The sequence below is a fragment of the Bos grunniens genome, chromosome 23 (genome assembly GCF_055505025.1).
Source record: "Bos grunniens cultivar Pamir isolate PY7600 chromosome 23, Bosgru_T2T1.0, whole genome shotgun sequence".
Classification (NCBI taxonomy): Eukaryota; Metazoa; Chordata; class Mammalia; order Artiodactyla; family Bovidae; genus Bos; species Bos grunniens.
Genome location: NC_141187.1, coordinates 32,580,166 through 32,604,060, shown reverse-complemented (window position 1 = coordinate 32,604,060; position 23,895 = coordinate 32,580,166). Strand labels below are relative to the sequence as shown.

Genomic DNA, 23,895 nt, shown 5'->3' with positions numbered 1-23,895 from the left:
TCTCTTAATGACATGGATGGGACTAATATTTTCTAATTAATTTGTGTATCCATGGATGAGTAGTCCCTGTTGCAAGACTGATGTTGCAAGGTTCAACATCATTTTATGTCTATTTAATTATTAGAGATATGAGCTAATTAAGTAGTTAGGAATTAAAGGAATTTTGAAATATGAATGCAATTCTAATTTTTCTAACCACATGCTAAAACCACATTATCACTAAAGTTTTCTGTTAGTCTATTGTTGACAACTGGATTGGACCCTCATTCATGTTTGAAGGCACAGTTCAGTTCACTTCAGTCGCTCAGTCATGTCGGACTCTTTGTGACCCCATGGACTGCAGCAGGCCAGGCTTTCCTGTCCATCACCAACTCCCAGAGCTTGCTCAAACTCATGTCCATCGAGTTGGTGATTCCATCCAACCATCTCATCCTCTATTGTCCCCTTCTCCTCCTGTCTTCAATCTTTCCTAACATCAGGGTCTTTTCCAATGAGTCAGTTCTTAGCATCAGGTGGCCTAAGTATTGGAGTTTCAGCTTCAGTGTCAGTCTTTCCAATGAATATTAATGGCTGATTTCCTTTAGGATTGACTGGTTGGATCTCTTTGCAGTCCAAGGGACTCTCAAGAGTCTTCTGCAACACCACAGTTCAAACGTATCAATTCTTGGGTGCTCAGCTGTCTTTATGGTTCAGCTCTCACATCCATACATGAATATTGGGAAAACCATAACTTTGACTAGATGAACCTTTGTTGGCAAAGTAATGTCTTTGCTTTTTAATATGCTGTCTAGGTTGGTCATAGCTTTTCTTCCAAAGAGCAAGTGGCTTTTAATTTCATGGCTGCAGCCACCATCTGCAGTGATTTTGGAGCCCAAGAAAAGAAAGTCTCTCACTGTTTCCATTGTCTCCCCATCTATTTGCATTGAAGTGGTGGGACCGGATGCCATGCTGTTTGATTTTTGCATGTTGAGTTTTAAGCCAACCTTTTCACTCTTCTCTTTCACTTTCATCAAGAGGCTCTTTAATTCCTCTTCATTTTCTGCCATAAGGGTGGTGTCATCTGCACATCTGAGATTATTGATATTTCTCCCTGCAATCTTGATTCCAGCTTGTGCTTTATCTAGCCCAGGATTTCACATGATGTATATACTTTCTACATATAAGTTAAATAAGTAGGATGACAGTATACAGCCTTGACATACTCCTTTCCCAATTTGGAACCAGTCTGTTGTTACATGTCTGGTTCTAACTGTTGCTTCTTGACCTGCATACAGATTTCTCAGGAGGCAGGTCAGGTGGTCTAGTATTCCCATCTCTTTAAGAATTTTCCACAGTTTGTTGTGATCCACACAGCCAAAGACTTTGGTGTGATCAATGAAGCAGAAGTTGATGTTTTTCTGGAATTCTCTTACTTTTTCTATGATCCAGTGGATGTTGGCTATTTTATCTCTAGTTCCTCTGCGTTTTCTAAATCCAGCTTGAACATCTGAAAGTTCTCAGTTCAGGTACTGTTAATGCCTGGCTTGGAGAATTTTGAGCATTACTTTGCTAGCGTGTGAGATGAGTGCAATTGTGTGGTAGTTTGAACATTCTTTGGCATTGCCTTTCTTTCTTTGGGACTGGAGTGAAAACTGACCTTTTCCAGTCCTGTGGCCACTGTTGAGTGTTCCACATTTGCTGGCATATTGAGTGCAGCACTTTCACAGCATCCTCTTTTAGGATTTGAAATAGCTCAGCTTGAATTCCTTCACCTCAAGAAACCATCTGAGTCTGCAAAAGAATTTTGTTAGTCAGTCTTTAAAGACATTCACTTTCTTACTGATAGCATTATTTAGAGTCATTTTGTCAGATGCTTTGAGGAGGCTTTGTGTCTTGGGGAAATAAGACGAGTATGCTATTGGATGGTTGAAAGTTATCTCCTTTTTCTTAGTGGGAGAAGAGTTGTGACAAAAGATGGTGGGAAAACACAGAGTTTTTAGGCAGGTCAGTCCTAAATGAATCCACATACATGTCCAAGGTCAGGAAAATGATTCCTTGTGTCCATTTATTCCCAGGGATATACATACTCTAGTTTTAAAACTAAAGGATACTAAGTGATACCTCTTAAAATTACTATTGGCAGGTCTCTTCCTCTATCCAGAAGCCTGGGAGGGTGGGAACTTAGCCCCCCTCCACCACCAGTGCTGCATACTTCATATCGAAATGCATGCTACAAGTAGTTTAAGGAATCAGTTGGTAGCTATTTTTACTTTATGTGTTAGATGTGAAATTAACGCTTATAATACATAATATATATAACAGGGAACATATGCTTATATTAATCTAAAATACCAATAGCAGTTTCCAGGTATCCATAGAGATGAAACGTGAGGGTCACTCAGAGAGTCAGTAGCAGGAGCCCAAGAAAGGGACAGAAAGAACAAAGATGGAGAGTGGCCCCCAGAGGCACCTGACCCTCTACCTGACACAATTCAACTTTCTGTTATAACATTTCCAGCTTTACATTTTACATTATGTGCTTTAAAAAAATAAACAGAAATCTTTTAGTTTTCTGTTGCCGCATAACCAGTTATCATAGTTTAGCAGATTATAACAATGCCCAAGTATCTACTCAGATTTCTGTAAGTAAGGAGTGTGAGCACTAGGTAGCTGAGTTCTCTGCTACCTAGGATTTAACGAGGCTAAAATCATACATGGGGCTGCATTCTAAGCTCTCATGGTGATGGTCAAATCCTTACATTGTTGCTGTTGGCTGGGTGTTCTCAGCTCCCACTGGCTACCTGCATTCTGTTGGCCCCCTCCATCTTCAAAGCCAGCAACAGAGACTCTCTCTCACTTCAATCCCTCAATTCCTCTCACACTTACAATCTCTGACTTCAGAAAGAGCCCAGTCCCTTTCGAGGGCTCACCTAAGTAGGTCAGGCTCACTCCTGATTATCTTCCTTTTTTAGTCAGTGGTGCTATGTAGCATACCCTAATCATATTCACAGTATGAGGGATTGTGCAGGATTTGTATGTCAGAGGGAGGGCATCTGTGTTACCACTGAATTCTGCCTACCTCAAGAAACAACAACAGAGGTTGGATTTGAGTAGAAATTGCCAGCAGCCCCCACTGACTGGAGGAATTTAATCAACTCTGATACAACAGGTTCAGACCTTCTCTGTGGCAGAGATGGGAATGGCATGGTGATTTCAGATCTCATTTGAGTCTCTCGTGAAGAAAAGTATGTAATTTAACTTCTGTAGGGATGGAACTTGGACATTGGTGTCATCAACATTATAACCTAAACTACTTTGCAAACCAACCACTAGGAGATTGTTGTGTTTTCTCTTCAGAAAGTTTCAATATGAGTAAAATCTTTGTTCCCTGGAATCTCATTTCAGAAAAAACAAACTCTTCACTCACTCTTTCTCTACCCCATCCAAGGGAAAGAAACAAGAATATCCACTTTTGTTAAGGATGAGTCTTGCCTCTCCATGGAAACTTGGTGTTTCTCAAACCAGCTTATTCAGATGAGTTCTCAGGAGGAGCTTCCTTCCTCTTCCCAGGGCGACCAGGAGCAAACCCAATGCTGATGACTCTGACCTGAAACCCGAGGAAGCTCATGAAAATGACCTGCTGAGCTGTCTAACTCCGTTGGGGTTAGAGAACTATGAAATGCAGAATCTAGGTGTTTGATCTCAAAACATAAGCACTTTAACTATCAGGACAGTTTTTATTTGATTTCTGGGTTTATTTTAAAGACTGCTATAAAGGAAGAGTGTGAGTTTCTTTTAAGGAGGAAGGAAACTAACCTGCAGAGTGGCAAAGATAATATGGGTATTCAGAGTGGCAAAGAGCCCTTCTTAATTTGCCAGCCCTTAATATATTATCTTTTCATTCTTCAACTGTCTTCCATGAAGTAGGGATTATTATCCCCATTTAACACATGAAGAACTTGAGGCTCAAAGAGTTAGTGGGAAAGCCAGAATTAGAGTATATGATTGTTGAGTTTTAAAGTCCATGCTCTTTTAAATCATCTTGAAGATGCCAGACTTCTGGTCCTCTGGATTTTAAAGAGAACGGAATTTAATATGCTCGAATTTCAATCATTGGACATAATATGGGTATTCAATAATGGTGCTGGGGTCACTGGTAATCCTCTGGAAATGAAGTAGAGTTGGACTGATACCTCACATATTAAGACAGGAAAAAATATATATATATTAGAGATCTAAGTTTAAAAAGAAGTAAGGGACATTCTAGAAAAAATGAGTTATTTTGTTACTCTTGTTGATCTTGTATAGGGAAAAGGCATATTCAAGTTAGACATAAAACAAAAGACAAGACTGATAACCTCACCCTCATAGTCCAAAGTCTGCATGTCCAAAATTACAACAAAGTGCAAATGCACTTCTTGTTACATATCAAAACATGACTTAATTGACTCATTTAAAGAACTTTCTACAAATCAAAAGAGAAAGACCCAACAATCGTGAAGAAAAATGAGTACAGGATATTAAAAAACAGTTCACAGAAAAGGAAGTACACATGGCTCTTAAACATAGAAGATGTTTAATAATACCACCACAAGAAAAATGTAAATAAAAACTCCACTAGGAGACCATATTTTACATTTCAAACTGGAAAAACAAAATAGAACAAAACACTTGTATTCTGCTTGTGAGGAATCAACTACGCTTTCCAGAGTGAGTTGGAGGGACTGCCCAGGCAGAGTTGAGCTTTCTGAGTAGGACGCTTTGGAAACAATGAGAATCCCTCTCCTCACTTCCGCGGGGGCTACAGAGAACTTTCTTTTCTTTTTTACTATTGCCTGATTGCCTGAAGAGCAAATGGGGGGGGGGGGGGGGTGTCCAAGTTTCTATTTCTCTTGGAACTCAGAGCTGAAGTATTTAAATATCTTTAGGCAGATGGTTGATTTGGTCGGTTTTCCTATGTTGGCAGTCTTAATAGAACTGTGCAGGGAAATAATTCACACACTTAATACTGCCTACTGAAGCAATTTCTTTCGGTTTGAAGACAAGAAGTGTTTCACAAAAGGATAGAAAAACAGATATGTAATCTTTCAAGTTTATTTCTAAAGGCCAGTATTCTCTCAGGAAAGATTTAGGAGAGCAAAATTTCACCTACCGAGAGTGGGGTTCGAACCCACGCGGGCACTAGCCCATTGGATCTTAAGTCCAACGCCTTAACCACTCGGCCATCCCGGTTGCTGACTACCGCTGTTCTGCAATTATTTTTTAAAATTAGGACCAATGTATTGTCCTGTGCATATAAGAAAACACTGAATTATTTCTGGCTTTGTGGAATTGCATCAAAATATGAGGAGGATTATGACTGAGAAAACACAGCAAGCTCTCTGTGCTTTCTGAAACCTCTCACTTTTTCCTGTCCGCTCTCACTAGATCACCTCAAATCCAGAGAAATGCTTGTCTTTTCTCAAGGCTGATGTTGTTGTTGTTAGTTGCTAAGTAGTGTCCGACTCTTTTGCGACCCCATGTACTGTATCCCTCCAGGCTTTCCTGTCCGTGGGATTTCCAGGCAAGAATACAGGAATGGGTTGCTATTTCCTTCGCCAGGGAATCTTCCCGTCCCAGGGATCTAAGCGGAGTCTCCTGAATTGGAGAAATCTCATTCATTACAGCTGAGCCACCAGGGAAGCCCAAGAAAAGAGGAAAGGATTACGAGAAAAATCACAACATTCGTTAAATTCACCTACTACTCATCAATAGCTGTTGTAAATTCTAGTGGTGGAGGTCGAAAACTCCCAAGTGGAGGTGCCGGGGATTGAACCCGGGGCCTCGTGCATGCTAAGCACGCGCTCTACCACTGAGCTACACCCCCGTTGCTAATCCTCTGTCCGAAAAGGAATAAACAAGTGGGAGGAGGAGGCCCTAGAGTAGCAGAAATTACCGCACTAACGCCAACAACAAGGCTTCTCAGGTACCACTACCGAAGGCACTGTCCCAAATTTTCCTTAAGAGATTAGCGGTTTGCCTGCTGAATTCAACCCCCCACCGCACGACAACAGACTGGGGCCCAAGAGACACTATATTGAAACGAGCTCACTTTGGGATTACATTTGGAAATCACTAGTGGATCCAGCGGAGAAGGCAATGGCACCCAACTCCAGTACTCTTGCCTGGAAAATCCCATGGACGGAGGAGCCTGGTAGGCTGCAGTCCATGGGGTCGCGACTGAGCAACTTCACTTTCACTTTTTACTTTCCTGAATTGGAGAAGGAAATGGCAACCCACTCCAGTGTTCTTGCCTGGAGAATCCCAGGGACGGGGGAGCCTGGTGGGCTGCCGTCTATGGGGTCGCACAGAGTCGGACACGACTAAAGCGACTTAGCAGCAGCAGCAGTGGACCCAGAGGCAGTTCAAATTCGTGACTTTGATTTTAATGGCAAAATGCTTTCACTGACAGCCCAATATGTCCATAAAAGAAACACACTGGGCTAGGTATAGGCTGTGGTTGTTGCTCAGTACCTAAGTCGTGTCCGACTCTTTGCCACTCCATGGACTGCAGCCCGCCAGGCTTCCTTGTCCTTCTCTACCTTCCGGAGTCTGCTCAAATTCATGTCCACTGATGCTACCTAACCAACTCATCTTTTGCTGCCCCCTTACTCTTCTGTCCTTAATCTTTCGCGGCATCAGGGTTTTTTCCAATGAGTCAGCTTTTCGCATCAGGAGGCCAAGGTATTAGAGCTTCAGCTTCAGCATTAGTCCTTCCAATGAATATTCTGGGTTGATTTCCTTTAGGATTGACTGGTTTGATCTTCCTGCTGTTCAAGGGGCTCTCAAGGGTCTTCTCCAGCACCGCAGTTTGAAAACATTAATTCTTTGGCCCTCAGTTTTCTTTATCGTACAACTCTCACATCCATACACGACTACTGGAGAAACCAAAGCTTTGACTGTACGGACCTTTGGGGGCAAAGTAGTATCTCTGGTCTTTAATACGCTATATTTGTCATAACTTTTCTTCCTGGGAGCAAGCATCTTTTAATTTCGTGACTGTAGTCACTGTCCACAGTGATTTTACAGCCCAAGAAAACAAAATCTGTCACTGCTTCCACTATTTCCCTTATATTTATCCTGAAGTGATGGGACCAGATGCCATGATCGTAGTTTTTTTAATGTAAAGTTTCAAGCCAGTTTTTTCACTCTCCTCTTCAAGTGGTCTGGTACTCCCATCTCTTTAAGAATTTTCCTCTGTTATTTGTGATCCACACAGTCAAAGGCTTTCGCATAGTCAATGAAGCAGAAGTAGATTTTTGGGTGGGGGTGGGGAACGCTATGATCCAATAAATGTTGGCAATTTGATCTCTGGTTCCTCTGCCTGTTTGAAACCCAGCTTGTACATCTGGAAGTTCTCAATTCAGGTACTGCTGGCTACAGACGGGAAGACTAGAACTTCAAGTGCTTCCAGAAAAGACAGCACTTGTGACAATAGGGACTCCAATCTTTGCACTCAAAAGTATCCCCCGGAAGACTTATTACAAATGCAGATTCCAGAACCCCTCTTGCAATGATCCTTTAATAAATAGGGTAGATTTCAAGAATCTTAATTTTACCAAGGACTCCCAGGTAATCCTAACATCAACTGTCTTAAATGGCAACAGTCATGTAGGAGTGCTGAATGTTGTCATGGGGAATTTAAGAATCCATGAACGAAGCTCCCAAATAGGAATTTTGTGTATCTGGAGGAGACAGAGCTGAAATGAAATCCTGAAGCACAAGTTGGAATAGAATGAAGTAATATTGAACACTTAATGTGTGAATATCTCTCAGGTAACCAAGAGAAACCCCACGATGAAAGGGTCGTGTCAGTTGTACCAGATAAGCAAAGAGGGTCCAAAGACAACTGTTCAAGTTTCTGGGGCAGTCCAATTTTTACTTGTGGCTCAGCTGGTAAAGAATCCGTCTGCAATGTGGGAGACATTGGTTCGATATCTGGGTTGAAAAGATCCCCTGGAGAAGGAATGGCTATCCACTCCAGGATTTTGGCCTGGAGAATTCCAGTCCGTGAGGTCGCAAAGGCTGAGAGACTTTAACTTTCTTTTCAATCTTTACTTGGACTGTTCGAACTGCCTCCGTCCATAACCAGATCTTTCTTTTTGATAAATTCATGGAAAAGAAATGGCCCCCTCAAGTCCTTTGACTGTTCAATTCTGATTTTGAATCTCTGGTCAGATCAAGTTTCCATTCCTAGAAGAGATTCCTGTCCAAATATGCTGCTGCTGCTGCTGCTAAGTCACTTCAGTCGTGTCCGACTCTGTGCGACCCCGTAGACGGCAGCCCACCAGGCTCCCCCGTCCCTGGGATTCTCCAGGCAAGAACACTGGAGTGGGTTGCCATTTCCTCTCCAATGCATGAAAGTGAAAAGTGAAAGTGAAGTCGCTCAGTCGTGTCTGACTCTTAGCGACCCCATGGACTGCAGCCTACTAGGCTCCTCCATCCATCGGATTTTCCAGGCGAGAGTACTGGAGTGGGGTGCCATTGCCTTCTCCATGTCCAAATATACTTCGTAGTAAAATCTCAACCAAACCGCTGAAATGAAAAACAACACGTTGTGACGTTCTTCACTATCGGGGCCTCGTGGCTTAGTTGGTTAAAGCGCCTGTCTAGTAAACAGGAGATCCTGGGTTCGAATCCCAGCGAGGCCTTTATCTTCTTGGCTTCAAAAGCAAACTCCATGGCCTCAGAACTTTAATCTTCAAAGGCTGCTGGAGAAGATATTTTGAAGACAAGCAAAGAAGCAGGAGTTAGAAAATTAATGGGTTGTTTTCTGGTTGAGTATTAAAATAACATTTTGAGTAACAGTCGTTTTTCAGATGTCTCATTTGCAAATATTTTTCTCTGTCTTGTCTTAATTTTTGTTAAAATGTCTTTCACATAGCAAGTTTTAAAATTTTAATGAAGTTCACCTTTAATTCTTTCAGTAGATAAACAGTTTTCTTAGCACCATTAGTTGAAAAGACTGTAATTTCTCCATTGAATGGTCTTGGCACTCTTGTCAAAAGCCAACTGATCATATATGCAAGAATCTACTTGTGGGGTCTTTATTCTATTTCATTGGTCTATATTTCTGGCTGTAAGTCAGGACCACATGGATTTGGTTCCTGTAGCTTTAAAGTAAATTGTGAAATTAAGAAGTGAGAGGGCTCCAAATTTATTCTGCTTTTTCAAGATCTTTTTGGCTATTTGGGGGGTTCCACAAGAGTCAATGTTAATTTTAGGATGAATTTTTTTTAATCTCTAAAAAAAATTGGGATTATGATAGGGATTGTATTGAAACTGCAGATCACTTTGGACTTTATTGACATTATAACCATATTAGTCTTACAATTCATGAATACAGATATCTTTCCATTCACTGATATCTTCTTTAATATTTTTTTTTTTCTCTCTCTAAAGTTTTATGGTTTTCAGTGTAAACCTCTGCCTCCACCTTGATTAAGTTCATTCCTAAATGTTTCATTCTTGTTCATGCAATTGTAAAAGGAACTGTTTCTTAATTTGTTTTGGATTGTTCATTGTAAGTGAATAAACATGCAACTGATTTTGTATGTTGAATTTTGTATCTTTCAATTTTGCTGAATTCTTTTATTAGCTCTAATGTGTGTGTGTGTGTAATCCTCAGCACTTTCTATGTATGACATTATATCTTTCTCTTGACTACTTGTCCTGGCTAGAATTGATATTACTATGCTGAATAGATGTAGTAAAAGTGAACACCTATGTCTTGTTCCAGGTATTAGAGAAAAAGCTTACACTTTTCCACCATTGAAGATGCTGTGACTTTTTGATAAATGACTTTTATCATGAAGATAAAATAGTTTCCTGCTATTCCTAGTTTATTGATTTTTTTTATCATGAAACAATGTTGTCAAATGCTTTTTCTGCATCTATTGAGATGGTCCTGTTCTTTTTTTCTTCATTCTGTTAATATGTTAAATCTCGCTTACATTCCAGGAATGTATCTTATTTGGCTGTGGTGTATAATATGTTGCTGTATTCAGTTTGCTAACATTTTGTTGAGGATTTTTGCATCTATGTTCATCAGGGATATTAATCTGCAGTTTTCTTTTCTTCTAATGGCTTTGATATTAAGGGAATGCAGTCTTCATAGAATGAGTTATGTTCCCGTCTTTTCAATTTTTTGGAAGAGTTTGAGAGGGATTGTGTTAATTCTTCTTTAAATGTTTGGTAGAATCCACCAGTGAAAATGTCTAGGTTGGACTTTTCTTTGTTGTAATTTTTTTGATTACTGCTTCAATATACTTAACAGTTATAGGCTGTCAAAATATCTGTTTCTTCATGTTTCAGTTTTGGTAAATTGTGTGTTTCTGGGAATTTCTCCATTTCATTTAGGTTATCCAATATGCAGTCATACAATTTTTCATAGTGTTGGCTTGTTATATTTTTATTTGTGCAAAATCTGTAGTAATATCCCCACTTGCATTTCTAATTTTAGTAATTTGAATATCTTCTTTATGTTTTTCTTTGTAAATCTAGCTAAACATTTGTCAATTTTGTTGAACTTTTCAAAGAGCCAAATTTTTGTTTCATTAATAATTTTTCTATTGTTTCCTGCCTGCCCTTTCTGATTGCCAGTCTTACCTGAGTGCCTGCCCTATGGATTTACAACTTGCTTAGCCAGTCCCCACAACTGGCACTCCCCAGTTTCTTCAGTAAATAACCCCACCTCCCAGTATAAAAATGTTTTCTTGATGATTCTACACAAATTGACCATCTCTGGATAACCAGCAGGCGTATCAGCAATATTCCTAGAACTTTCTAGTAACTACCCACTCTACCTACTCCCAGGGAACCACTATTCTGACTCCTAACAATGCAAAAGCTTCTTGCCTACTTTGTAATGTAAACAATTGGCGTCATAGAATACGTTCTCTTTTGCGCGTGGTTTCTTTTGGTCAGCAGGTCTGTGTTCATTCTTATACGTTATGGACTATTTTTTCTTGTTGCTTTATAGATTTTGACGCTAACAGACCTAGGCAATTGCAGATGAGCACTTGGAAAGTTGCTATTCTCTCGACTAAATATCGCAGGATATTTTGGTAAATAGCCCTGGGTTATAGACATGCTTTCACCTATCCTGACCAAAAAAAAAAAAAAAAACTCTATATCTTGTTTCCGTAGTGTAGTGGTTATCACGTTCGCCTAACACGCGAAAGATCCCCGGTTCGAAACCGGGCGGAAACAATAGCTTTTGCTTGAGGTTTCCAACTGACCACATTGATCTTTGTTTATCTTTAAACACAGGACCCTTCTTCCGTAGCACGAACAAGAACAAAGTACCAAGCCACAATGAAATTAGTACTGACAACTGAGAACCGCCAGGGGAGTGTTTTCATTCAGATTCTCTCTTGAGGTTTACAGAGTTTGTTTCTTAACCAAAACCCTACCTGTTCTGGGACCCGGAAAACAAGTATTTAATGAAGAAACAGAAACTCCTGAAGGGACTGAAGGAAGATGGTGAAAAGAGCAAGAGGAAACTTGCGGAAGTTATTTGGTAGACAGAGCACAGGATGAAAGGCGTCAGAGGTTTCTATTCTTTGGTCTGGGAGATCCAGACCAAAATAGAATAGAATAGAGGTTTCTGTTCTTTGGTCTGGGAAATCCAGCATTCGCTGAGGACGAGAGAAAACTGTCAAAGGGATACGAAGCCCCTTTTCATGAAGCCAAGGGCAGAGGCCTGAGAGGGTAAATCAGGTGCCCGGAAAGCTGAAAATGGCAGTTAGTCAGTCAATATATGGAAATGCTGCTTCTAGTTTCCTCAGGGAAACTTTCTTGAGGACGGAAAACAGAACGAGCTAGTTAATATCCTTTCTCCTCAAGTCTGAATTCATGCCTTCCTCGGTTATCCGTAAGGAAGGACTTGGGGACTTTGCTCGTCTTGTTTCGAAGTTCCTCCCCTGAGCTCAGAGCAGCTCCTGAAGGAAAGATGCCGGATTTTTGGCAGATTGGGAAAGCGCAACATGGAGGGGAATACTGAGGTCATTTAATTCTTGGGGAAATTGATCTCAGGCTAAGGAAAGAGGGAGAAAAAAATATGTATTCTAACGAAGTGGCTGATCTTTAATATGGTAAGGAAGAGGAGAACCAGTGGCTCAACGGGAGCAGAGTGGCGCAGCGGAAGCGTGCTGGGCCCATAACCCAGAGGTCGATGGATCGAAACCATCCTCTGCTAGTACTTTTGTAACATCTCCAATACACGGCCTCGGAGAGTGTATTTGATTTCCTAAAGTTCATTTAGGGTTCAGCGTTTTCCTTTTTTCTCCTCAAATGACTGCACAATTTCCTTCTCGTTCAAAAGATAAGAGACAAGTCTTATCTTTGGAGTAGAGGAAGAGCTGACAAATTTCATGTTTATTTCCAACAAATTAACCGTTTGTGTTACAGAGATTATATACTGAGATAGGATATAATTTTTTATTTTCTTGCACATTTCCTTACACTCAAAGAAAAAAAAACATTGTTATTTTGCCTGAGATCATTGGTTGCTAGAAACCTACATTGCCTTTTTACTTGAGTCGGGGGGTTCAGGTTCCTTTCACTCTTTTGTTCATTCTTAGGCATGATTTATAATGTTCAAGTTAATAGAAACATGCTGTGAACTCTTCTCTGAAGCAATTTATGTTACAATAATTGAGAAGACACCTTTCATACACTATCCCTGTTCATACTTACATAAACTGAATTCATGGGAATGTTACGAGAAAAAGAAACAAAAACCTTGCATATGAAATGATATAAAACAGTAGACTACATTTACAATTTTTTTGTGCATCAGAATTCCATGGAGAAACTAGAAGAAAAATAGTTTTACTGATATATTTGCAAAAGAAATTGAGAGAAAATGTCTAATTAAAATAATTTAAAATGAGTGACTATATATGACAAGAAAATAGAAATTCTTCTAAGCAGTGAGAATTCACAGAGAAAAATATCAAAAGAAAAAATATTAATAAAATTTTGCATGTGGTGGATCTGTTTCATTCCTTCCTTTACTTCACTGATGAATATGTTCTTATTTGGCAAAACCAACCATTTTCAATTTATTTTGCTTGCATATTCCCAAAAAGCATTTTTAACTGAAAATGTCCAGGCACAGGAGATTTGTTGAATAAACTGAGACATATAGACTCTGAGGAGAAGTACCATGCAGCTGTAAAAAAGATATGGAGTGATTAACAGGAGATATTGTTACTTATGTGAGGGGATGTACAGATTAAGATTATAATATGCTATCTTTTTTCAAGAAGGAAGGGGAGTCAGGAAAACAGAAAACAGCAAAGATAGATGAGTGAAACTGGCAATCTAAAAGTGTAGTAATAGTTCTAGGGTACATGAAGTATTGGGTTGTCCAAAAACTTCATTAAGACATTATGGAAAAACCAGAACGAAATTTTTGGCCAACCCAAAAATTTTATGGGAGAAATAGAGAAGGAACAGGAAAGAGTGGAAGAGAGAAAAAAATAGGAGAGTCACAGACTGTCCTTGAAGTGTGGATCATAGAAATCAAAAGATATTCCTCAGAGATTGAACCCTTGGCTTTATTTGTGTAAACTATGATTTCAATTCAGTCCCTCAGTCATGTCCAAATATTTGTGACCCCATGAACTGCGGCACTCCAGGCCTTTCTGTCCATTACCAGCTCCTGGAGTTCACTCAAACTCATGTTCATTGAGTCAGTGATGCCATCCAATCAACTCATCCTCTGTCGTCCCCTTCTCCTCCTGCCTTCAATCTTTTCCAGCATCAGGGTTTTTTCCAAGGAGTCAGTTTTTCGCAGCAGGTGGCCAAAGTATTGGAGTTTCAGCTTCAGCATCAGTCCTTCCAATGAATATTCAAGACTGATTTCCTTTAGGATGGACTGGTTGAATCTCTTTGCTGTCCAAGGGACTCTCAAGAGTCTTCTCCAATACCACACTTCAAAAGCATCAATTCTTTGGTGCTCAGCTTTCTTTATAGTCCAGCTCTCACATTCATGCATGACTACTGGAAAAACCACAGATGGACCTTTGTCGGCAAAGTAATGTCTCTGCTTTTTAATATGCTGTCTAGATTGGTCATAGCTTTTCTTCCAAGGAGTAAGCGTCTTTTAATTTCATGGCTGCAATCACCATCTGCAGTGATTTTGGAGCCCAAAAAATAAAGTTTGTCAGTGTTTCTACTGTTTCCCCATCTATTCGCCATGAAGTGATGGGACAGGATGCCATGATCTTAGTTTTTTTGAATGTTGTTTAAAGTCAGCTTTTTCACTCTCCTGTTTCACTTTCATTAAGAGTCTCTTTAGATCTTTTTTGCTTTCTTCCGTAAGGGTGGTGTCATCTGCATATCTGAGGTTATTGATATTTCTCTCAGCAGTCTTGATTCCAGCATGTGCTTCATTCAGTCCAGCATTTCTCATGAGGTACTCTGCATATAAGTTAAATAAGTAGGGTGACAATATACAGCATTGGCATACTCCTTTCCCTATTTGGAACCAGTCTGTTGTTCCATGTCCAGTTCTAACTGTTGCTTTTTGACCTGCATGCAGATTTCTCAGAGTGCAGGTCAGGTGGTCTGGTATTTCCATCTCTTGAATTTTCCACAGTTTGTTGTGATCCACACAGTCAAAGGCTTTGGCATAGTCAGTAAAGCAGAAGTAGATGTTTTTCTGGAACTCTCTTGCTCTTTCAATGATCCAACAGATGTTGGCAATTTGATCTCTGGTTCCTCTGCCTTTTCTAAATCCAGCTTGAGCATCTGGAAGTTCATGGTTCATGTACTGTTGAAGCCTGGCTTGGAGAATTTTGAGCATTCCTTTACTAGCACGTGAGATGAGTGCAATTGTGCGGTAATTTGAACACTCTTTGGCATTGCCCTTTTTTGGGATTGGAATGAAGACTGACCTTTTCCAGTCCTGTGGCCACTGCTGAGTTTTCCAGATTTGCTGGCATATTGAATGTAGCACTTTCACAGCATAATCTTTTAGGATTTGAAATAGTTCAACTGGAATTCCATCACCTCCATTAGCTGTGTTTGTAATGATGCTTCCTAAGGCCCACTTGACTTCACATTCCAGGAGGTCTGCCTCTAAGTGAGTGATCACACCATCATATTTATCTGGGTTGTGAAGATCTTTTTTGTATAGTTCTTCTGTGTATTCTTGCCACCTCTTCTTAATATCTTCTGCTTCTGTTAGGTCCTTACCATTTCTGTCCTTTATTGTGCTCATCTTTGCATGAAAAGTTCCCTTGGTATCTCTAATTTTCTTGAAGAGATCTCTAGTCTTTCCCATTCTATTATTTTCTTCTATTTCTTTGCATTAATCACTGAAGAAGACTTTCTTATCTCTCCTTGCTATTCTTTGGAACTCTGCATTCAAATAGGTATATCTTTCCTTTTCTCCTTTGCCTTTCACTTCTCTTCCTTTCACAGCTGTTTGTAAGGCCTCCTCAGACAACCGTTTTGCCTTTTTGCATTTCTTTTTCTTGGGGATGGTCTCCAATCACTGCCTCCTGTACAATGTCACAAACCTCTGTCAATAGTTCTTCAGGCACTCTATCAGATCTAATCCCTTGAATTTATTTGTCACTTCCACTGTATAATCATAAGGGATTTGATTTAGGTCATATCTGAATGGTCTAGTGGTTATCCCTACTTTCTTCAATTTAAATCTGAATTTGGCAATAAGGAGTCCATGATCTGAGCCACAGTCAACTCCCAATCTTGTTTTTGTTGACTGTATAGAGCTTCTCAATCTTTGGCTGCAAAGACTATAATCAATCTGATTTCAGTACTGACCATCTGGTGATGTCCATGTGTAGAGTCAGCTCTTGTGTTGGAAAATGGTATTTTATATGACCAGTGGATTATCTTGGCAAAACTCTGTTAGCCTTTGCCCTGCTTCATTTTGTACTGCAAGGCCAAATTTACCTGTTACTCCAAGTATCTCTTGACTTCCTACTTTTGCATTCCAGTCCACTATGATGAAAAGGACATCTTTTGGGGGGTGTTAGTTCTGGAAGGTCTTGTAGGTCTTCATAGAACTACTCAACTTCAGCTTCTTCACCGTTACTGGTCGGGGCATAGACTTGAACTAACATGATATTGGATGGTTTGTCTTGGAAATGAACAGAGATCATTCTGTTGTTTTTGAGATTGCATCCAAGTACTGCATTTTGGACTCTTTCATTGACTATGATGGCTACTCCATTTCTTCCAAGGGATTCTTGTCCACAGTAGTAGATATAATGGTCATCTGAGTTAAATTCACCCATTTCAGTCCATTTTAGTTCACTGATTCCTAAAATGTCGATGTTCACTCTTGCCTTCTCCTGTTTGCTTGATTCCAATTTGCCTTGATTCATGGACCTTACATTCCAGCTTCCTATGCAATATTGCTCTTTGCAGCATCAGACTTTACTTCCATCACCAGTCACATCCACAGCTGGGTGTTGTTTTTACTTTGGCTCCGTCTCTTCATTCTTTATGGAGTTAGTTCTCCACTGATCTCCAGTAGCATACTGGGCACCTACCGACATGGGGAGTTCATCTTTCAGTGTCCTATATTTTTGCCTTTTCATACTGTTCATGGGGTTCTCAAGGCAAGAATACTCAAATGGTTTGCCATTGCCTTCTCCAGTGGACCACGTTTTGTCAGAACCCTCCACCATGACCCGTTCATCTTGGGTGTCCCTACACAGCATGGCTCATAGTTTCACTGAAAGAGAGAAACTATGCTTTATCACATCTTAGCTACCTCAAACAAATGCTGAAACCTCATGACCTATAATTTTTATTTTCTGGATCTCTTCAAAGCCTGCAGGGTTCACCAAGGAAAAGACAGGGTTTAATGGCACCAGCACCTTTACTAATAACTAAATAGAGATCCAAAGGACTGAAACCTAACTCCTGAGATTTCTGTACTCCAGGATATCTGGTTTATATGTATGCTTATTCAATGTGTTCTCAACTTTTACAAGAAGCTTGAAATTACAAAATGAAACATTATTTGAATCTCCAACCTCCCCTTCTTTATCTTCTTATTCCCCTTCATCTGAAAATGTCAAATGCCCTAGGAGAAGAATGCTTTATGGGCAGTAAAATGTATTAAAATAAAATCTAATCAGAAGATCCTAGCATTGTCATAAGTATACATAAAGGGAAATAAATTTATAAAATAGATAAAATAATATAGACATTAATAAGTGACAAATTTGATATTTCAATTCAGTAGGTAGGCAAAGATAATTTTAAAATAAACTGTGATGACATAACTAACTTTGCCTTTGGCAGAAAACAGAGATGAACATTTACCTTCAACAAGTAACAAATCACATTTCAGATTGATTAGTGATTTAAATACAAAATGTAAAATAATAAAGCATGTAGTTGCAATTAATAAGAAAACTCAGAAGAAAAAAATATTTACTTGGAAACTATAGCATAAGAAATGTTTGAGCAACTAAGCTTTAGTAAAAATATGCTTTGGTGAAAGCCTACAAGAAAAGTAGGCGGTCTTAAATGGCAAATTCACATAAGAAAGAAATCCACCTGAAAATTAGAAATAAATGTGTCTAAGAATGAGATGATGGTGAGGGGGCTGCTTTGGTTTATCACTTCATTGTTTTAACCTAGGACAGTATCCTTAAGCTATCTTCATTTCTTAGAGTCTTTATGAATTGTCATAGTATTCTGATGCTCTCACATTGCCTTCCAGTGGTCTTCTAAATTGTTTCTTCATAAGTTTGAATCGTCCTAAAGAATATAATTGCCAACATTTTCACAATGTAATTGGTAAAATTTGAACATTAAAATAGTCCAGTCCATCACTGAATTTTATCCATTGGTACCCAAGAGCAATTTGATACATGCTGCTGCTGCTGCTGCTGCTAAATCACTTCAGTCCTGTCCGACTCTGTGCCACCCCATAGAAAGCAGCCCACCAGGCTTCCCCGTTCCTGGGATTCTCCAGGCAAGAACACTGGAGTGAGTTGCATTTCCTTCTCCAATATATGAAAGTGAAAAGTGAAAGTGAAGTCGCTCAGTAAGTGTCCGACTCCTTGACCCCATGGACTACAGCCTACCAGGCTCCTCTGTCCATGGGATTTTCCAGGCAAGAGTACTGGAGTGGGTTGCCATTGCTGTCTCCATGATATATGCTAGCATCCTTGAAAAGTATACAAGTCAGTGTTCATGAATTCTTTTTTTCTTTCAAAGGTATTTCTATTTTATAGATACCATTAAATTTTATCCTTCCATATTGCATTTTTCTATGCTTAAACGCTGTTACTGATTATTATATTACTCTGAAACAGAAAAATATATTAAAAGATAAATATAATTTTAACTATTTCTGGTGTGTGTTTTGTATTTCAAGGGTCTCCCCCCTCCCCCAGTTTGAGTTGTTTTCAAGTTTAATAGTAGCAAGTGACCAATAAAAAGTAAAGATGTAATTTTTGAGAAGCATTTAGTATACGAAAAGAAAATTTGTAGTAAGAGAGATAGCACTTTTTTCCTAGCCCTCGTGTCTGCGGGTGAAAGCTTCCAGGGGTTGCAATGAGATTTCCATAGAAATAAGTGTTATCAGAAATTTACAGAAAGGGGATGTGAAATCAAGTAAAAACAGACTTTTTACAGGTCCCACCGAGACTTGAACTCGGATCGCTGGATTCAGAGTCCAGAGTGCTAACCATTACACCATGGGGCCTGTCCTGGACAAATACCTTCTAAATTCTTTGATGATATAATTCTTCCTCCCTAAGAACCTTGATGTGGTTTTCTAAAGGGTAGAAATACATTTTGCATTTCCTCCTCTAGGATTAAGTCATGAACCCTTACCTGTCACATGCCTGTATCTATCATCTAAGCCAGACTCTACTGCAAAACATTGCCTCCCTAATGTTAGGAATCGGCCTTTCCACCCACCCATTCTCACGGAGTGCTCAGTTTTATGATAACCGTTTTGTACTGTTACTTCACCCAAGGCTCAGAGTTGTCCTACGAGATGGGGATCATGATCTCTATTTTACAGATGAATAACCTGAGGCAGAGACCTGGTGTCTTTCACCCTTCTCTCTCAGATTCTATTACTTCACGGAAAATCGTCTTTTTCTAGGGTGGTAAGCTGAAGCTCCAACACTTTGGCCACCTGATGCAAAGAACTGACTCATTGGAAAAGACCCTGATGCTGGAAAGATTGAAAGCAGAAGGAGAAGGGGACGACAGAGGATGAGATGGTTGGATGGCATCACGGCCTCGATGGGCATGTGTTTGAGCAAGCTCCGGGAGTTGGTGATGGACAGAGAAGGCTGGTGTGCTGCAGCCCATGGAGTGGCAAAGAGTCGGACACGACTGAGCAAGTGAACTGAACTGATCTACCTCTTTTGCTGACGCGTTATGGAAAGATTTACCAGAGTCGCAGACAAGACACTGACATTTAAGGAAAATGGAATTAAACATGCTTGGAAGATGCGATTGGAGTAAGATCCCTGCTGCCCTGGGAGCACAAGGTGGAACCGGGGAGGTGAGGGGAAAAGGAAAGGAAAGGCCCTCGAAAGTCTTCCTAGGACCGAGTCGAGCCCCACGGTCCTACTTTCACCAACAGAAAATATAGAGACTCCCAAATGGACACAGAGAAGATTCCCCTGCTGCCGCATCTGTTTCCCGCACACACTTCGGCGTCCATATTTGGTGAAAACCTGCAAGACAGTTAGTTTCTGTGATGGGTCCTGGTGAATATTCTGAGTCGCATCCTAATCCAGTATCTCCACAAACTCCTCAGGCTGGCTTTTCGCGGGCGAAAATACCCAGCACAAGTTTAGCAGTGTGTACCCAGCGATTTCTTTAGCGGTACTGGGGAGTCTAGCTTTGATCGAAGCAATTTCCTGAAATTCGACGCCCGTCGGATGAGACTGACCTAGCTGAAATACTTTCATGATTTGCAGATTGGGATTGCTTTCCAGGATTTCAGATTTTAAACCGGAGGCGGGTTTCGGAGTCCGTGCGCCTCTAGTGGATTTAGACCATGAAGCGCAACTCCCACTACCTGGGGCGGGCGTAGGGGGGCGAGTGGAAATCACCAAAAACAAAAGGCCAGGTTTCTTCCAGGATTCCTTTACAGAAGGATTTTTTCAGGGTGGCTTTTACTGGACAAAATCTTTAAATTGGTTCTTTTCCGAAATGCTGGGTTGGGAGTTTTCCTCTAGAACAGGCGAAGAATGGCCGAAGACTGTTCCTTGTTTGCATAGAGTGGGTAGAAGACCCTCAGGAGAGAGGGTAAAGATCCTCCACTGGAGATCCTAAACTGTCAAAACCTGGCGGGTACAAGAAAAACGTCCTTACAAAGGAGACGCTTTTAAACCTGAGCGGGGAGAACCCAGGTAGATTCCTCTTCTATCGGCATAACTTAGTCAGCAACGGATATACCAGCCCGATGACATTTTCCAGCGCCCTAGAGAATAGTCCCAATGGCCTTGACTCTGCGTGATTCCTGATATGTTAGCAAAAGTGCACTGCGTGAGGAAGGGGCCTTGACCTGTGCAGCAGCCGTACCCCGTGTAGCAGAGAAAAGGCCTGTACTTCCCCAGGGCCCCATCCTACAGCTTTCCCAGACTCACGCCCTCAGGCGAACTGTGATGAGGACAGCAAGTGAAGCCCTTCCAGCAAGGAATAAATAAAGTGCAGTGTTCAGAGGCTAAAGTCTCCTTCCTGCACCCCCAGCAAGGGAAAAAGAACGCCTTCAGATTAAATCCTCACTTTCTATGCAGCGTTCAAAAATCTTCAACTGAATGACAAATGTGTAATTAGCTCTTTTCAGAGGCTAGGCCCATGGCAGGCACTGGCCTCCCCCTAGCCAATAGATAACCACAAGTAGGCACATTCAGACTTTAGAATGACAGGGCAAGCATGTAGTCAAAAGAGACTTTCTTTTCAAATTCTCATTCAAAAGTACAAAATTCAGTGCTCTTATTACATATCCTTCCTCAACTCCAAATTGAGCTATTGCTGTGGCCTCATTAAGACAAAGTCATGGTTGACATTCACCTTCAGGGAAGTTTCTGCTCCAGTCCTGGGCAAAGTCTGGTTCTCAGAGTTTACTGTAGACTTGGGATCATTGAAGGAAAAGAGTGAGAAGAAATTTGGGAAAAAGCAGAGCAGAATGTTTTGTAACCAAACATGGACACAAGCTACCCTGGGTTCTGGGATGAAACTTTATGCACTCAGCAAGTTTTTCTTTTCTCTTTAATTTATTTTTTTTGTTTCTTTTGGCCACGTATCTTACAGGATCTCAGTTCCCCAACCAAGGATAGCTTGGAATTCTAACCACTAGGCCGCCTGGGAACTCTGCACTCAATATTTTTAAACTCCTAACAGGAGCCAGGGATTGTGGGACTGAGAAGTGAAAGGTGAACAAAGCCACAGTACTGGTCTCTCCCCTAGGATATCCTCTGTCTAGAGCAGCAGTGGGGGAGTTATTCAACAAGTAATTAAAACGTGAGATGGTAGGAGAAGGGGACATTTGGGTGCTGAGGAAACACAGATGGAGCACACGAGCCTAGACAAGGGAGCGGATGAAGGCCTGGGTAAGAAGTGCTGAAAGGTCTAAGTTAATATTTGAGGAATGAATAGAGAATCAGAACTGGGGGCAAAATGGAGGGCAAAAACGTTTTGCTGGTAGTAAATACGGAAAGGAAAAGAAGATGGTAGAAATAATTGTATCATAGCTTGTGACTAGAAGATATTTTGGAGGGACGAGTGTAACAGGAACGGTGACAAACGAGGTTGGAGGTGTGGCCAGGTTAGGTTAGGTTTCAACAGTCATGAAAATGTGGGGAGCTGCCCCCAGCAAAGTGGAAATAACTTGTCCTGTACTGGAATTCTCAAAGGTGATAGCAAGGGCTGCTCACTCATGGGTTGCTACCCACAGTTTGAAGAACAGTCCCACAAGATAAACTTTGTGCAGAGGTATTCCTAGCATGTCTAAGAATTGAAGGAATTTGCAGTTATAACGGGAAGAGGTGGCCTGAAAGTGTTAAGGGCGCGGACTGCTAGTCCATCTATCGTGCTCTGCTCCTGTAGGCTCAGATGCCTCCTCTGAGCGCCCTCTGTGAAGAGCCCAGCCGCGAGAGAGAACAGAAACGCTCCGTGTTTATCGCCTTCTAATCACAAATTTATCACTTCTCAGTTTAGACTTCCTTTTCCAGTTTTAGGATAAAGTGGCCATTCTTTTTAAAAAAGTTCTTTTGCCTGCTCACACAGATTTCTTTCTAGGAATAAAGCAAAGGGAGACAGCGGAGAGACGGCGCCTCCACATCCGGACCTGGGCAGACCTGGGCACGGGTTACAGGACGGGCGGCTTCTCCTGGTAGTGCTGGATTCTGAACACAGCTTCGCTCAGCAGCCGGTGGGCTCCGACTTCCCATCAGAGGAGACTCTGTTACTATTGATCGTTAAGACTGACGTGTGGTGGGTTGGATTACAAGAGAAAAGGGGAAACGCTGGGACGAGATTGCAGATGTAAAATGGAATATGGAAACAACCAGGAAGGTCCCACCGAGACTTGAACTCGGATCGCTGGATTCAAAGTCCAGAGTGCTAACCATTACACCATGGGGCCCACAAGGGAGGCTTTTGAAAAAGTATCTCTTGTGGCAAATATTCATCTTTGATGCACTAGATGCCAATTATCAAAATTTAAACAACGTGACCCCCACCCCCAACCCTCCAACAAAATTGTACCTTCTGGAGGGGTAATTTTGAAAATGTGTGGGTGTTTTGGTTGTCTCACATGGCTTAGTGGCACAACTGGTTTTCAGGTCAGGGCCAGATGCTGGAAGTCCAGTGATACTCAGGACATTCCTATACCAAGAATTATCCGTAGAACAGCATGACTTTTGTAAAACATTTTCATCTGGATTTTCAAGGATCTTTTCTAAGGGTAAAGTCCCTGCTTCCACCTTTGTACCCTCTCACTTAATCATCTTCTCATATACAACTGGCAGTGCTGTGTGGGACCTTGTTAGGATTATGACTTTTATTCTGAGATAGGATGTCACAACTTCTGGTTAGGTGTTCTGGGGCACTCCTCTTTGGAATGTATGAGATGTCTGACCATTCTGAAGCCACCACACAGTTAGGGAGCCAGATTACATAAAAGTGCTCAGGCTGGGAATTCCCTGGTCATCCAGTGGGACTCTGCACTTCCATCCATGTGCAACCAGATTGGCTCCCTGGTCAGGGAAAAAGATCCTCCAGGTCAGTGGCCAAAAAAAGAAAAGTGCTCTGAATGTTAGTCCTAGCCCACAGCCAGTGTCAATTGCCAGACAAATGAGTGAAGATGCTTTTAGATAATTCTAGCCCTCAGCAGTTGTCCTGTAAATGACAAGTCAATGATCTTCTGCCTAAAGCCCCAGACATTTTAGAGCTGATAGCCATTGCAGCTGTGCTCTGACCTAATTCCTGACCACAGACTCCATGAAGATTAATAAAATGCTTTGTGCCATCAAGTTTGGGCTGTTTAGCATGCAGGAACAGTAACCTGAACAGGTCTAGAAACAGGAATTTTCTTGACCTAATCTTAGTTTTGCTCAATGAGAGTGTTCCCAATATTTTGCCACCATAAGTAATGTGAACATCAGTGTCTTTCTATGGGCCAATTTGTTTGTCATATATTTTCAAAATTAATGTTTTTTCACAAAATTGGCAGGCTTGTGTGGGGTCTTGTGAGAGTGGGATGATTAAAGATAAGAAAACTCCCCTCTTTAAATAACCATCTAAGTGCTATGTCCTTTCATTATATTAAGCTGTAAAGAGACATTGGTTGGCATGTCATTGACTCAGTGTACATTCTAGGCTCTGGGCTTGGTGCTGGGGTAT

The 23,895-nt window shown here is 40.9% G+C and overlaps 7 non-coding genes across 7 annotated transcripts; 3 read left to right on the top strand and 4 right to left on the bottom strand.

Annotated features, from left to right (window-relative positions):
- Positions 1-5,128: 5,128 nt before the first annotated feature.
- Positions 5,129-5,211, bottom strand: TRNAL-UAA (transfer RNA leucine (anticodon UAA)). Its single transcript has one exon. It is a non-coding gene; the product is annotated as a tRNA-Leu (tRNA).
- Positions 5,212-5,773: 562 nt separating this feature from the next.
- Positions 5,774-5,845, bottom strand: TRNAA-AGC (transfer RNA alanine (anticodon AGC)). The gene has a single exon. It is a non-coding gene; the product is annotated as a tRNA-Ala (tRNA).
- Positions 5,846-8,595: 2,750 nt separating this feature from the next.
- On the top strand, positions 8,596-8,669 carry TRNAT-AGU (transfer RNA threonine (anticodon AGU)). Its single transcript has one exon. It is a non-coding gene; the product is annotated as a tRNA-Thr (tRNA).
- Positions 8,670-11,156: 2,487 nt separating this feature from the next.
- TRNAV-AAC (transfer RNA valine (anticodon AAC)) lies at positions 11,157-11,229 on the top strand. Its single transcript has one exon. It is a non-coding gene; the product is annotated as a tRNA-Val (tRNA).
- A 916-nt stretch (positions 11,230-12,145) lies between these two features.
- Positions 12,146-12,217, top strand: TRNAM-CAU (transfer RNA methionine (anticodon CAU)). Its single transcript has one exon. It is a non-coding gene; the product is annotated as a tRNA-Met (tRNA).
- Positions 12,218-18,655: 6,438 nt separating this feature from the next.
- TRNAQ-CUG (transfer RNA glutamine (anticodon CUG)) lies at positions 18,656-18,727 on the bottom strand. Its single transcript has one exon. It is a non-coding gene; the product is annotated as a tRNA-Gln (tRNA).
- Positions 18,728-22,564: 3,837 nt separating this feature from the next.
- TRNAQ-UUG (transfer RNA glutamine (anticodon UUG)) lies at positions 22,565-22,636 on the bottom strand. Its single transcript has one exon. It is a non-coding gene; the product is annotated as a tRNA-Gln (tRNA).
- Between the last annotated feature and the right edge of the window lie 1,259 nt (positions 22,637-23,895).